At 40.9% G+C, this 14,782-nt stretch overlaps 1 non-coding gene across 1 annotated transcript; it reads right to left on the minus strand.

The window, feature by feature from the left end:
- Positions 1-5,983: 5,983 nt before the first annotated feature.
- On the minus strand, positions 5,984-6,090 carry LOC142165231 (small nucleolar RNA R71). The gene has a single exon (XR_012696122.1). It is a non-coding gene; the product is annotated as a small nucleolar RNA R71 (small nucleolar RNA).
- Between the last annotated feature and the right edge of the window lie 8,692 nt (positions 6,091-14,782).

Raw genomic sequence — 14,782 nt, forward strand, 5'->3', positions numbered from 1 at the left:
TGAAAAGCATGTGAATATATGCTAAAGTGTCCTGTTGTTGAGGCGGACAACCTTAATATCCTATTATCAGGTGGACAACCTTATATCCAATTGATCAGGCGGGTAGCCTAATGTCCTATTAATCAGGTGGACTACCTCATGTCCTATTATCAGGCGGACAACCTAATGTCCTATTAATCAGGTGGACTACCTCATGCCCTATTATCAGGCGGACTACCTTATGTCCTATTAATCAGGCGGACTACCTCATGTCCTATTATTAGGTAGACAAACCTAGATGCATGGCGCTTGATTTATATTGGTGTGGTGCAGAAGCTTGGTGCGATGCTTGATTTGTAATTGTATAATACGGCACGAAGATCTTGGCATGGTAACTTCGAAGTAACATATACTGATGGTGCAATGCAGAGAGCTTTGTGAAAATCATGCAGAAATAAGGTAAGAAAACAATTAAGGAACTGGTTAAAATGCCTTTGTAGTAGTGAAATTCCTGGTGCAATGCTAACAATCGTTGGATCATCATACTGAAGCTTTGCTATTAATAAATTCCTACACTCAAAGAAAAATTATAAGTTTCAAAGTTTGATTTGCGCTTGCTTGGCTTCATCCTTTGCTTTGCATGAACTTTGCGACGTTTGACTTGATGATGAGCTTTGCGATAGCATGTAATGTTTGAGAATAGCTAAAATATGCCCATGCATTACTCAAAGAAAATTCGTTAGTATAAGATAAAGTGGTTGCCTTGCATTGAACGTTAAAGTTTGGCTTTGAATCTGCAATTTGTTGCCATGGCATTCTGGAATTTGCTGTTGCGCTTGTAACAAATATGTAGCTCGAGATTTCATTTTCTGCTTTGCCGAATGATGAGGATCCTTCTGCAACATCTGCTCCGGTTTTGGCTTTTGGGGTAAATAGGATTTTTATTATGATGAGACCGAACCCATAAGGCTGCCTACGTATCCCCTCTTAAACGGGAATCAGGTCAAAACGTAGTTCATTACAAAAGCAAGGCATGATTAAAAAAAATAGCTCCTCATATGGTGATAGTTGCAAAATGATAATGCCAGCAATGCAAGGTGAACTAGTCCAAAAGATGTTTCTTCTTCGGATGCCCAACCACGCTCGGTGTATTGCTTGTGCTGCCGCTAATTGCATTTGAGATATTTGTTCCAACTGGTAGGTGCACTCGTCATTTGTTAGCATCAATTAAATTCTGAATCTTATGTTTTAATGCTAGGCATTCTTCTATATCATGACCTTGAGCGTTTGAATGATAAGCACAATACTTTGACGGGTCGAATAGTGGATGCGAAGGGTCAAAAATCCTTCGTTTTCTTGGTTTCATAATTCTTGAGTCATTCAATCGAGCGAATATGCTAGAGATTGGTTCACTCAGAGGTGTGAATTCACGGGGCTTCCTTTTCTTGGATTGGTGAGAAGCGACTTGTGCTTGATGATGTTGATGGTGAATGCTTTGTTGGCGAGGAGGCTGGAGATGCATGTTGCGGGCATTAGAGATGGCATGATTTTGCAAGAGCTGGTGATCATTATGGCATTATGGTTGATACATAGTCATGGTAACTGAGGCATTTTCCTTCTCTTTACCTTTCCAACTTTCTAGCATCTCTGGTTTTAAAACATGATTGATAGTTTGCATGCTAATCTTTCCTTCTTTGATGCCGCTTTCTAGGAAGTCCCCGACTCTAATCAAGTCTGAGAAATTACGTACGTTCGCAGTAGCCAGTTTTTCATAATATATGCCATTTTGAATGTCAATAAAGATTGAAATTAATTCTTTCTCGGATAGCGGAGGGTGCACCTTTGAAGCTTCAACTCTCCACCGGATTGCATAATCCTGAAAAAATTCATGTGGAATTTTCTCTATTTTGTACAGGCTATGCATGTCTAGATCGATTCCAATGTTGAACTCATATTGCTTTACAAAATCGTGAGCCACATCATCCCACGTGTGCCATTTGCTAAATTTTTGTTTTGTGTACCAAATAAGTGCAGGTCCTGATAAGCTTTGGATGAATAACTTCATTCGATTGGCCTCATTGTGCCCAATACCAAGTAACCTGCTACAATAGTCCTTTAAATGAGCGATGGAATTTCCCTTCCCGTTGAAAGTATTAAACTTTGGCATCTGATACCCTGGTGGGAGTTCTGTATCTGGATGCAGGCATAATTCTTCATATCGTAGACTTTAGTAATTTCTTGATTGCAATTCTTCTCCAATGGCTTTCTTTAAATCACGGAGTTCTTTATCCAAATCTATACGGCAAATTTGCTCGATTTCTTTTCCACGTCTCTTATGAGGGCATACTACTAGTTGGTTTTGCTTGCTTTCTTCAAATGGAGTTGTGGTTTTGGGAGGCATTATCATGACTTGATTGGGGTTGCAGGTTAATGGAACTTGTGTAGAGATTGCATAAGTATGAGCTAGTCAAGGAGATATGGTTAAGCAAATATTTCGGTTTGAGCTAGAAGCAGAAGTTGCATTTGGAAGAAGGTTGAAAGTTCTTCCCAGATTAACCAACAAGTTTCTTTGTATCACATTTGCCTCAGTATCTTCACCTTCTGCTTGCAACGATCTCATACCGGTACTGAATGCTTCAAATCTGTTTGCCATTATAGCTTCGTCCTTTATGCAGATTCGCAGCCAAAACAGTGTTCAATGCTAGGCAACCTTTAAAGGAAAAATAAAACTTTACAAATAAAAATAAAGTGTTAGCGTATTCATCATAATGAAATAAAAGCATAAAAATAATAGAATATATGATTATATAGATTAATCCATGTTAACGATGGCCTATGTTGCAAAATGGATGGACGAGAATGACTTGTTATCTAGACTTGGACATGAAATGATTCTAAATTTATTTTTAGCATTGGCAAATCATAAAGTTGTCGAGGCCTGAAATATGTTATCAACCAATTTGAGACTTATGGGATAGTACCTCGACTCACGTGCCAAAATTTAGAATTAACAGGTGCGTGAAGATTAATCTCGACGATCTGAAATAAGACGATACAGAAACTTGAATTGAATAGGTAAAAAACTTTAGAATAATTTGACAATGCAAATTGACCAAAATAGTGGTCTTCTATTGTTCGGTAGATTGCGCAAGTTTGGACATCTACCAATATATAAATGAGAATTGGCAAAGGTTGAAATAGTTAGAATAGTAAGTAGATTTTATGAAACATAGAGCTACGAGAAGAATCGAAGGTACGAATATTTGGTGAGGCATGAGTGGTAATATTTGAAAAATATGTAACTATATTTTAAGAAAAGAACGCAAATAAAATTAACTCACGGATTAGATGGGAAAAATATTTTCTAATTATGAAATATTACGACAGTTTTTTTTAAAATTTAAAGAAGTAAGAGTGATATCTTGCTATAGGGAGTGAAATATTATGAAATATTATGGGAAAGACGTCGTACTTTATAAAAATAGAAGATACCGAGAGACTAAAGATATCTTAATTAGACTCTAAGAATTGGAGTAGACCTAAAAGAAATTTGAGCCTAAGTAAATACAAAAATGGTCCTCTAAAGTTGTTATGCGCGGAATGATTGGTGATTATTATTATCAATTCAGGGAAATGATATAAGCAAGTTGGATAGTTAATACTTCCTTTTTCTGAAAAATAACAGATAATGTTAGTGAAAATAATAAAGTCGAGTAAGTAACATAGCAAGTAAACAAGCAAAGCATGTGACAAATTCCAAAGCATAACAAATAATAGTGCGTTCTAATATGCGGGGGACCTCTGTGTGCCAGAGGTAGGCCTAACGTGTATTTGAAAGATAAATATGCCATTATGTATCATCCCATTGATGTAAATTAATTAAATAATTCTATTTTTTGAAAAGCAAATAAAATGGTAAAATATAACTGCTTAAACCTCTTCTTTGTGGTCCAAAGAAAGTATATTTTCATCAAAAGAAAGTATATTAAAATATATTTTCTCATATTTAAACTTCTCGTTAATTGTGTAATTCAAAAGATTTCATAAATACCATAAAAAGTTGGTCATGCTCATTTACTTAGGATTTAATAAATTTAGAGCAAATTGATAATAGGTGAATTGGACTATAATTAGGCCCTAAAGAACCACCTTCTTGTATAGTTTTTATGGTAAAAAGTGATAACAAAATGCTCTGATTAGTGTTTTTCATGCTTTGCAGGCTATATACAATAAAAGAAGTCTATGGAGTACTTTTGGGATCAATTACGGAGAAAAAGAGGCCAATCTTACAATATCTGCTAAGTACACCACGCAAAGGCAGCAAAACCAGAACTGGAGATGGACTGCCGCGGTCCCGGCGTAACTGCGGTCGGATCGCGGCAGAAGGCTGTTGCGAATTCTGAGAGGCTAGTTGGCCGCGGTCCTGGCGTAACCGCGGTAGGACCGCGATAAGACGCGGAAAATTGAGGGACTGAAGTGCAAAACACGGGATTTTTAGCCCAAAACCCTATATTAAACAATAGAACTCGCCCAAGGGAGGCATGTAATGTTTTAGAGAGTACTTTGGCAAGAAAAACAAGTGTGAGAGATCACCCAAAACATCATATTTTCTTCTTCTCTTTATTTTTCTGGCAATTTTGATCATGAATATTTTCATAGTTTATTTACCCATTGTCATGAGTAGTTAAATCCTTTGTCTAGAGTTTTGATGAAACCTATTGAAGGATGAACTTCTTGATTATGTTAATATAGTTTGCCAGTTTAATCTCTATTTGTTCAACTACGTGTTTGTTGTAGTTAATTGACAGAATCCTCAATTAGTTGTGCCTAAGTAGTGTGCATAACTCGGGAGAGAGGGCATATTTAGGTGATTGTTGAATAACACCACTCCCAAAGTATAAGAGGGATCTATAACTGCGGGTTTAAAGGTTGGATTAGGGATAACGAAGTCTTGGGTGCAATCTAAAGTGAACTGTAATAAACAAAGCCAGCTAGCGTATCTCGGGAGAGTGCGTCTAGTAAATTATCGTGATTACTCGGGAGAGATTCACGGTAAAAAGAGTGTTCATGATTGATAGAGATGTGTTGGTAAATCAATATGAAACATAAACAGAAGGGATTCCATCAATAGGGGAAATCACTACCTTAGAACCTTCTCATTATTGTTCACAACTTAAGCATATTTAGTTTACAACTGTTTATTGACTTTCAATCTTAGTTATTAAATATACCATCAACTGTTATTCACAACGTTTGGGGAAGTTGATTCTAAAGAATTTAGTAAGTCCAACGAAAGTAATTGATAGGTTAATTCTCTGTGGATTCGACTCTGGGCATAAATACTCAGGTTATATTTGCAACGTCCACATTGTCCTTTTATAAGGCATAGTTGGACGCGATCAAATTTTGGCGCCATTGTCGGGGAATTAACGGTGTTATCAATTACAATTGAAAGAAGTGCATGCCTAGAAACTCATCGAGATTTGGTGAAGTATTTGAAGCATTATCAGATCCCGAGAAAGTTTTCAAGGCCTTGAATCGGGCTAATCGGAAAAACAAACAACAACCAACAATTGCACAATTCGAAACAGTCATGGGGGATCACGAGGAAAACCCAGCGGTACCAATAGTGCCAGAGGCTGCTCTCTATGACTGGGCACAACCCACAGCTGAAAATCTGTCCACAGCCATTGTAGTTCCGCAGATACAGGCTGAGTCATTCCAAATTACGAATAACATGCTGCACTTGTTGCAGAACAAGGGACTATTTTCGGGGTCGCAAGTCGAAGATCCTCAGCAGCACTTGAAGAACTTCCTCTCTATCTGCAAAACCCAAAGGCAACCCAACGTAACTCCTGAAGCAATCAAGCTGTTATTGTTTCCATTCTCAGTGACAGGAGCTGCCCAGACTTGGCTAAACTCACTTCCCATAAATTCTATAACAACTTGGGATGAGATAGTCAGGCAATTCCATAACAAGTTCCACCCACCCAATAAGACTGCTCAACAAATTGATGAAATTTTGAGTTTTAAACAGAGACCAATGGAGACACTGCATGAAACATGGGAGCACTTTAAAGGGATGCTGGTTATATGCCCGCACCATGGTATTCCAGATCTGATGTTGGGGCAGCGGTTTTACATGGGATTGTCAGATAGCGTGAAGAACATTGTTGATGCTTCAGCTAGTGGAGCATTTTTGAGCAAAACATGGAGAGAAGGCCAGAGTCTGCTTGACAAGATGGCACAAAATTCGGGATGGACAACCAGGAATGCACCTATAACTCCAGTGGTTCACTCAGTGCCCTTAGATCCATCCAACTCTATGGCTGAAAATATGGCCACCTTATTGACACAGATGAGTATACTCACCAAAAAGGTGGAAGAGTCAGGCAGAAGCAGCAGGTACACATCGTAGATACTACAAATGGGGGCTTGTGCGCATCTTGCATTAGTCAGCCAATCGGTAACCAATGGAATACAGAACATGATCATCACCACTACCCTGAAGACATGAATTATGTGTCTAATTATGGAGGCCAGAGACAGGGTGGTCAGAATTGGGCCCAGCAAAATCAGCAATACAGGCCAGTACATCCACAGTTCAACAATGGAAACATGGGAGGTATGAGACCCCCTAATAATATGGCACCTTTCCTAAGGCCACAGGGATGTAATAATCAGAATCAGCAGCAGGGGTATCACCCTCCTCAGCAGCAACATGGTGGAAGGCAGGAAGATGGGTTTGCTAGACTTGAGGCAATGATGCATCAGGTTATTGGGTCTAATGCAAAGATTAATGAGAGAGTGAATGCACATGATGCAACAATCAAGAATATTGAAGTGCAGGTGGGCCAAATTTCTATGTCTCTGAACAATCGTCCTCATGGGACACTACCTGCAGACACCCAGATAAATCCAAAAGATCAAGGCCCAAAGCAGCTGCTGGCGGTAAGTCTACGTAATGGCAGAAATCTGGATGTAGAGCAAGAGAGGGCTCGAGAAACTAGACAAGCTGAGACACTTATACCAGTGCCCATTGAGCTGGATGAGTTAACGAAACTGACGGAGGTGCCAGTTCAACCTGCCCAGGAAGAAAATAACATTCAGAATGCGACCGAGAAAGAAGCTGAGACAGTCCAGGAACCAGTAGTTGATGTAGCAGCTGATAAGGATCAATCCCAATTGATTGGACAGAAGAGACCTCCTGCACCTTTCCCTCAGAGGCTGGCTAAGTACCAAAAGGAGGAACAATACAAGAAGTTCTTCGAAATGCTGAAACAAATCCAAGTAAACATACCATTGATTGAAGCTTTGAAGGAGATGCCTGGGTATGCAAAAATGATGAAGGACTTGATGTCCCGAAAGTTTAATTTCCAAGACTTGGCCACAGTTACTCTTACTCAGACATGTAGTGCAGTGGTGACTAGACCAACTGCAGAAAAGCTGTCTGACCCAGGGAGCTTTACAATTCCATGCACTATTGGTAATTTTGCTTTTGCTAAAGCACTGTGTGATCTAGGGGTCAGCATCAATCTTATGCCCCTGGCGATTTACAAGAGGTTGGGCATTGGAAGAGCTAGACCCACCTCTATGTTGTTGCAGGTGGCTGACAGGACAATGAAACGACCCTCTGGTATCTTAGATGATGTGCTAATTCAGGTAGGGAAATTTGTGTTCCTTGCAGATTTTGTGATCTTAGACTGCAGAGTGGATGAAGAGATTCCCATAATTTTGGGAAGACCATTCTTGGCCACAGGGAGAGCTCTCATTGATTGTGAAACCGGGGAGCTCAAGATGAGATTGACCGATGATGAGATAACATTCAATGTGCAGAAATCTATGAGGCGACCAAGTGAATTCGCCAATTGTTCTCTTATTGATGCCGTGGATGTAATCGTAGAGACTGATGATGAGGTGCTAACCATTGAGGACCCCCTTGCTGCATGTTTAATGAATTTGGATGAGGTGAATGGAGAGGAACTGGCGGAATGGGTGTTGGCATTAGAGGGTAGAGGGTTCTGGGATAGAACTCTAGAATTTGAGCCCTTGCACTTGGAAAATCGAGAGACTCCTCCAGCCAAGCCATCTATCGAAGAACCACCAAAGTTGGAGTTAAAGCCATTGCCCAACCATCTCAGGTATGAATTCCTTGGACCTAAGTCAACATTACCTGTTATTATCTCATCTAGTTTGTTAGATGTGCAGGCGCAACAACTCTTGCAGGTACTTAAGGAGTGCAAGACTGCCATTGGGTGGACCATGGCAGACATAAAGGGGATCAGCCCCGCCTACTGTATGCACAAAATTCTACTGGAAGAGGGACACAAACCTTCCAGGGAACACCAAAGAAGGCTGAACCCTAACATGAAGGAAGTGGTGAAGAAGAAAGTAATAAAGTGGTTAGACGCGGGAATTATCTTCCCAATCTCCGACAGCAGCTGGGTTAGCCCAGTTCAATGTGTACCTAAAAAGGGTGGCATGATGGTAGTTAAGAATGATAACAATGAATTGATCTCTACAAGAACAGTCACGGGCTGGAGAATTTGCATGGATTATAGAAAGCTAAATCTAGTCACCCGGAAAGACCACTTCCCACTTCCCTTCATTGATCAGATGTTAGACAGACTGGCAAGGAGGTCACACTTCTGTTTTCTGGATGGGTACTCAGGATACAACCAGATCTCCATTGCACCAGAGGATAAAGAGAAGACCTCTTTCACTTGCCCTTATGGCATTTATGCCTTTCAGAGGATGCGCTTTGGCCTATGCAACGCACCCGCCACATTCCAACGGTGCATGATGGCCATATTCACTGACATGGTAGAGGACATAATGGAGGTGTTCATGGATGACTTCTCAGTGGTAGGGAACTCATTTGATGAGTGCCTGATAAATCTGACTCGTGTGCTGAAACAGTGTATCGAGACTAACCTGGTTCTGAACTGGGAGAAGTGCCACTTCATGGTACAAGAAGGCATAGTCTTGGGGCACCGGGTGTCAAGCAAAGGAATTGAGGTAGATCGTGCTAAAGTGGATGTAATAGCAAAGCTACCTCCTCCAACTTCAGTCAAAGCAATCGGAAGCTTCCTTGGGCATGCCGGTTTCTACCAGAGATTCATAAAAGACTTCTCAAAAATTGCCAACCCTCTCTGTAAGTTGTTAGAAAAAGATCACCCTTTCTTGTTTTCTGATGATTGCAGGGTAGAATTCGAGGAGCTAAAAAAGAGACTGGTCGCATCACCTATCATTGTTGCCCCCAACTGGGAGCAACCATTCGAACTCATATGTGATGCCAGTGACTATGCAGTGGGGGCAGTGTTGGGACAACGGAAGGACAAGCTGATGCATCCAATCTACTATGCTAGTAGAACGCTGAGTGGAGCCCAACTGAACTATACTGTGACTGAGAAAGAGATGTTGGCTGTGGTGTTTGCTTTCGACAAGTTCAGATCATATCTGATTGGTTCTAAGGTAATTGTATACACTGATCATGCAGCTCTCAGGTACTTGATTGAGAAGAAGGAGTCTAAGCCGCGCCTGATTCGTTGGGTGTTGCTGCTACAAGAATTTGACCTTGAAATTCGTGACCGTAAGGGCACAGAGAACCAAGTCGTTGATCATCTATCACGACTTGAGGGAGCTGAAAATGCAGTTGAGGTTGAAGATATTCTGGAAACCTTTCTAGACGAGCAACTGCTCGCTACTAATCTTGAGGAAGCGCCATGGTATGCTGACTTTGCAAATTACCTGGCCTGCGGTATAGTTCCCTATGACCTTTCATCTGTACAAAAGAAAAAGTTTTATCATGACTGCCGCATGTATTATTGGGATGAGCCTTACCTGTTTAGAATTTGTGTTGACAATATGATCCGGAGGTGTGTCCCCGAGATAGAACAATCTTCTGTTTTGCAGGCTTGTCACGCATCGGCTTATGAAGGACATTTTGGAGGGGTCAGGACAACTACGAAAGTGCTTAAGGCCGGATTCTTTTGGACAATAGTGTTTAAAGATGCGCACCAATGGGTGAAGGGCTGCAATGAATGTCAGCGGACCGGGAACATTTCTCGTCGCCATGATATGCCCATGAACCCAATTTAAGAGGTGGAAGTGTTTGATGTCTGGGGGATTGACTTCATGGGTCCCTTCGTCAGCTCCTATGGCAATAAGTACATACTTGTTGCTGTGGATTACGTGTCCAAATGGGTAGAAGCTGCAGCGTTTCCCACTAATGATGCAAGAGTGGTGGTGAGTTTTTTGAAGAAGAACATATTCACCAGATTTGGGACACCAAGAGCGATCATCAGTGACGGAGGCACTCACTTCTGTAATAGAGCTTTCGAGAAGTTCCTTGCAAAGTATGATGTACGCCACAAGGTGGCTACCCCTTATCACCCGCAAACTAGTGGGCAGGTTGAAGTGTCCAAGAGAGAGATAAAGAGTGTACTAACCAAGACTATGAACGCCACAAGAACTGATTTGGCGAAAAAGTTAGATGATGCACTCTGGGCCTATAGAACTGCTTTTAAAACACCGATTGGTATGTCACCATATAAGCTGGTGTTCGGGAAGGCCTGCCATTTTCCAGTGGAACTTGAACATAGAGCGTGGTGGGCACTGAAACAGCTGAATCTAGACATCGAGGCTGCAGGCACAACGAGAATCACAGAATTGCATGAGCTCGACGAGTTCAGATATCTTGCTTTTGAGAGCACAAGGTTGTTTAAGGAAAGAATGAAAAGGTTGCACGACAAGAACATTGTGGAGCGAAATTTCAATCCTAGAGATATGGTGTTGCTTTATAACTCACGATTAAGTCTATTTCCGGGTAAACTCAGGTTACGATGGTCTGGACCATTTAGAGTGGTCGAAGTTTTCCCTTCAGGTGCTGTCGAGATTGCCACAAAGAAAGACTCTCGTACATTTAGAGTCAATGGGCAGAGATTGAAACTATATGTGGGCATGAGCGAACCAAAGGAAGTGTTTGAGCTACACCTGACTGAACCACAAAGGTCGAGCGAGCCTTAAATGCGCTCATCTGCGTCGTGCCGCGACATTAAATCAGGCGCTGCGTGGGAGGCAACCCACGAATGAGTTGTAAGTGTAATGCATAACTTCATGAAAAAAAAGAAGCAGGAACACGCCCAGACCGCAGTATTAGCGTAACCGTGGTAGGACCGCGGTTAAATACCCCCTCTGAAAGAGGTCTACGGCGGTCCCATCGTAACCGCGGTAGGACCGCGGCAAACCAGCGCGGGCCAGGTAAGTTGCAGAATTAATTTTTTTCTCCCTCCCCCCCCTTTTTTTAATAAACCTAACCCCCCACTATTCCTCCATCCCCTTCTCTCTTCTCTTCTCTCTTTCACACCATCTCCTATCCCTCAAACCCCCATTGTTTCCCCTCCTTTCTTCTCCAACTCTCTCTCTCCACAACCTATCCCTTCCATCCATCCTCAAGGTAAGTTTCTCTATTCTTTTCTCTTTCTTTTACATAACTTAGTGTCATGAGTAGTCTAAATTAGTTTCAATTAAACCCTAGGTAGTGTTTTAGTGTAAAATTTTTATTTTCTTTATTTCTTTTCTTTCCTTTTCTCCATTATTTGCTTCGTTTGGAAATGATTGATGCTTAAATGGTTAGGTTTTCATTGTGCTTAACTTGGGGGCGATTTTTAGAATGTTTGGAGGCCTATACAAATTTTTTAGGGTGAAGCTTGGTGGAGGGGTCTAAATGGCTGAAAATTGGGGTGTGTTGTAAAATTTTGGAGCACTTTGTGCCCTTCTTAGTTTGTGGTAGTGGTAGCATTTGACATAATTCGCTTGTGGGAGATTGTGTGGGGTATTATATGGAGGAATTGTAGAATTAATATTGGTGTGAGGGCAATAGTGGAGGTTGTCAACTTTGGGCACCTTACTAATTGGGTATACTGGCATTGATTGACAAAAAGAAACTGTTTGGTGCCATCGAGGGGCAAAGTCTGAGTACCCATCCGACTGGCACATGTTAGGATGCATCTGATTGTTACCCTGAATTGTCTGCAGGTAATATGGCCCAAAAAAGGCGAAAGAGCTCGGCAAGCACTTCCCAAATGCCAATATATGATGTCACCAGGTTCCAGTCACAGGAGGCAGAGGACGCGTTTCATGCTAAGGCCACCAAAAGCTTTATCCCTGAGATTCCTGTTAACAGGGCTGCCCTTCGTATGGAAAAAGCAGACATGTATGAGGAAATCAGACGGAGAGAGATGGAGTTCTTGTTTGATCAACCTGAGACGACAAACCCAATATTAGTTCGGGAGTTCTACGCGAACTGCCCGGAACATTTGTGCCGGTCTGTGATTGTGCGGGGCAGGGTGGTAGATGACTCAATTCTGAAGATTCGCCAGGTCTTGCAGCTGCCCCAGTTCACTAGTGACATTGATCATTACCACGAAGCCCAAGGAGTCACTTGGGACACTATGATTGAGACAATCTGCGCAGGGGGTCGACCAATCTGGCTACAGGAAAATATTACCCTTCACTCCAAGTCGTTCACACATGCGGCTAAGTGCTGGCTCACCATTATTTGTAGCCGGTTATTGCCCACGGGCAACACGACAGATGTGAACCACCTAAGGGCTCTATTGGTGTGGTGCTTCGTCACCAAGAAAGACTTTGATATGGAGAGTGTCACACCTCCTTTTTGCGCGCCCTGCCCCGAAGGGTAAAAATGCGCGAGGGGAGTTTTTTCAATTTAAGTGACAATATTCGAAATGGGATTTTTTATTTAATTCAGAGTCACCACTTAGGAAAGGTTTGGTTTTTGGTGTCCCAAGTCACCGGTTTATCTTGAATCCCAAATCGAGGAAATTTTCGACTTTTCCAAATGAAGTCTGCGAACCAGAAATTCTAAGTAAGGAATTCTGTTGACCCGAGGGAAGGTGTTAGGCACCCTCGAATCCCGTGGTTCTAGCACGGTCGCTTAAATTATTATAATGGCTAAATATCTGATTTCAATACATGTTATGACTTACGTGCTTTTATTAAGTTTAAACCGCTTTTATTATCATTTATTTTTTTTATAGAATTGCAACGTTGTGAAAATGCATCTCGAACCACGTCACAATCAATGCACCCGTAGTTATTAATACATTTCGACTCCGTTGAGATTTGGATTCGGGTCACATCAATGTGCACCCGAGTTTAAGAATGTAATTTAATTAAGCCGCGCCTGAAAGAGCCTAACGCGTTATTATCTTTGGGGAAGGAGTGAACTTTTCTAGACGGTCCATCCCAAAACTTATGTATTTATTATGATCAATTGTTGAGGGCCCCGCGATGTGTGTCTTTATTTGACGAGGCTCGTCCCATTACCTTTAAAAAGGATATCCTAAAGCAACTACATTTCTATTACATTTGTCTCTAAAAAATAAAAGAGAAAGATACCAAACTTACTTGTTTAAGCAACTACATACTAAATCTCTACTATGTTTGACGAATCCGAATTTTGTTTGATTACCTAATTGGTTGTTTATGAGGTGAGAATTACCTCATGCCTTGTCTTCAAGGAGTGAATAAACTTTGTTAATGTGCTAAGGGAGATTGCAAGCAAACTAATAACGTACACTAAATTTACATTAAACGACCTTCAAGTTTGAATTTTAAAACTAGCTTATTTGGGCTTGATAAATGAAATCAGCTGTTTATTAGGAAAACTACTATTAATTGAACTCAAAAAGTCATTGCATTATTTCGAAACAGGGAATCTATATCGAAACCCATATCGAACCTATATAGGAACAAGTAATCTAACAAGAGGGTTGGCATACATGGCCACCCTGTTAACGTAACACCACATGAGAATTAGCTTGGGGTACGTTTATCTTGAAATCAAATGAAACCAAATATAACAGATTTGACAGTTTAGAGGTCTAGGCAAAAATACATACAGATGCTTGCCGCGATTCTATGTTATACTGTCATAACTGAATCGAAACCTAATGGTTATACACATTGAAAATACGTCTGATCTAACAAACAATACTATCTAATATGTCAATCAGGATGTGTATAATTCATACAGAGCAATTGCAGTTGGAACTAACTTAAACAAATACAGGCCAAACTACCATTTAACCTATTTTGAACACAAGTATTGTAAAGTAAACAGACGTTCATTTCTTTATTTCTGCTTCAAACTTCAAACTTTCAACAACACATGGTTTCAGAAGTTGTGTACCTGGAAGTGTTTACAATTGAAGAAGAAGGGAAGTCAGCAGAGTAACAATGGCAACAAATGCAGCAGCAGTAACAGCAGACAACAACAGGACAAATCCCCAGTGCCAGATGCAATTATAGACGAGGGAAAAGTGGAAAAATGACAGCAGTAGGCAGTGTAGTAGAAACAAAACTCCAGGCAGACCAACTCCAAGAATCAGCTAAGTACAACACACCACCAGTAATCTCAGTTGAGACTTTGGAAGAATCAATACTGCTTAAACAGGTTGACAACAAATGAAATCCAAACAGAAACAGTTTTTTTTTTCTGATTTTTTCTGTATGCTTTTCTGTTTCTTGCTCACTCTCTATCTGTATATATCCTCTCTCAATGCGTCTGTATGTGCCTCTCTATGTCTCTCAAAGATGTTTTCCTCTCCTTTTAAAAAATCCAGTGTCAATTTTCAGTCTCGAAAAACCTACTGATGCCTTTTCAGTTTTCTGTTTTTTCAAAACCCCCAGTTCTCCCTCTTTTTTTTCTCTTCTCTCTCTAATGGAAGTTCCCCCCTTTATAAGCCTAACATCAGGTCATTTGAACAGCCTGTTAATC

Source organism: Nicotiana tabacum, chromosome 1 (genome assembly GCF_000715075.1).
Source record: "Nicotiana tabacum cultivar K326 chromosome 1, ASM71507v2, whole genome shotgun sequence".
NCBI classification, from domain to species: domain Eukaryota; kingdom Viridiplantae; phylum Streptophyta; class Magnoliopsida; order Solanales; family Solanaceae; genus Nicotiana; species Nicotiana tabacum.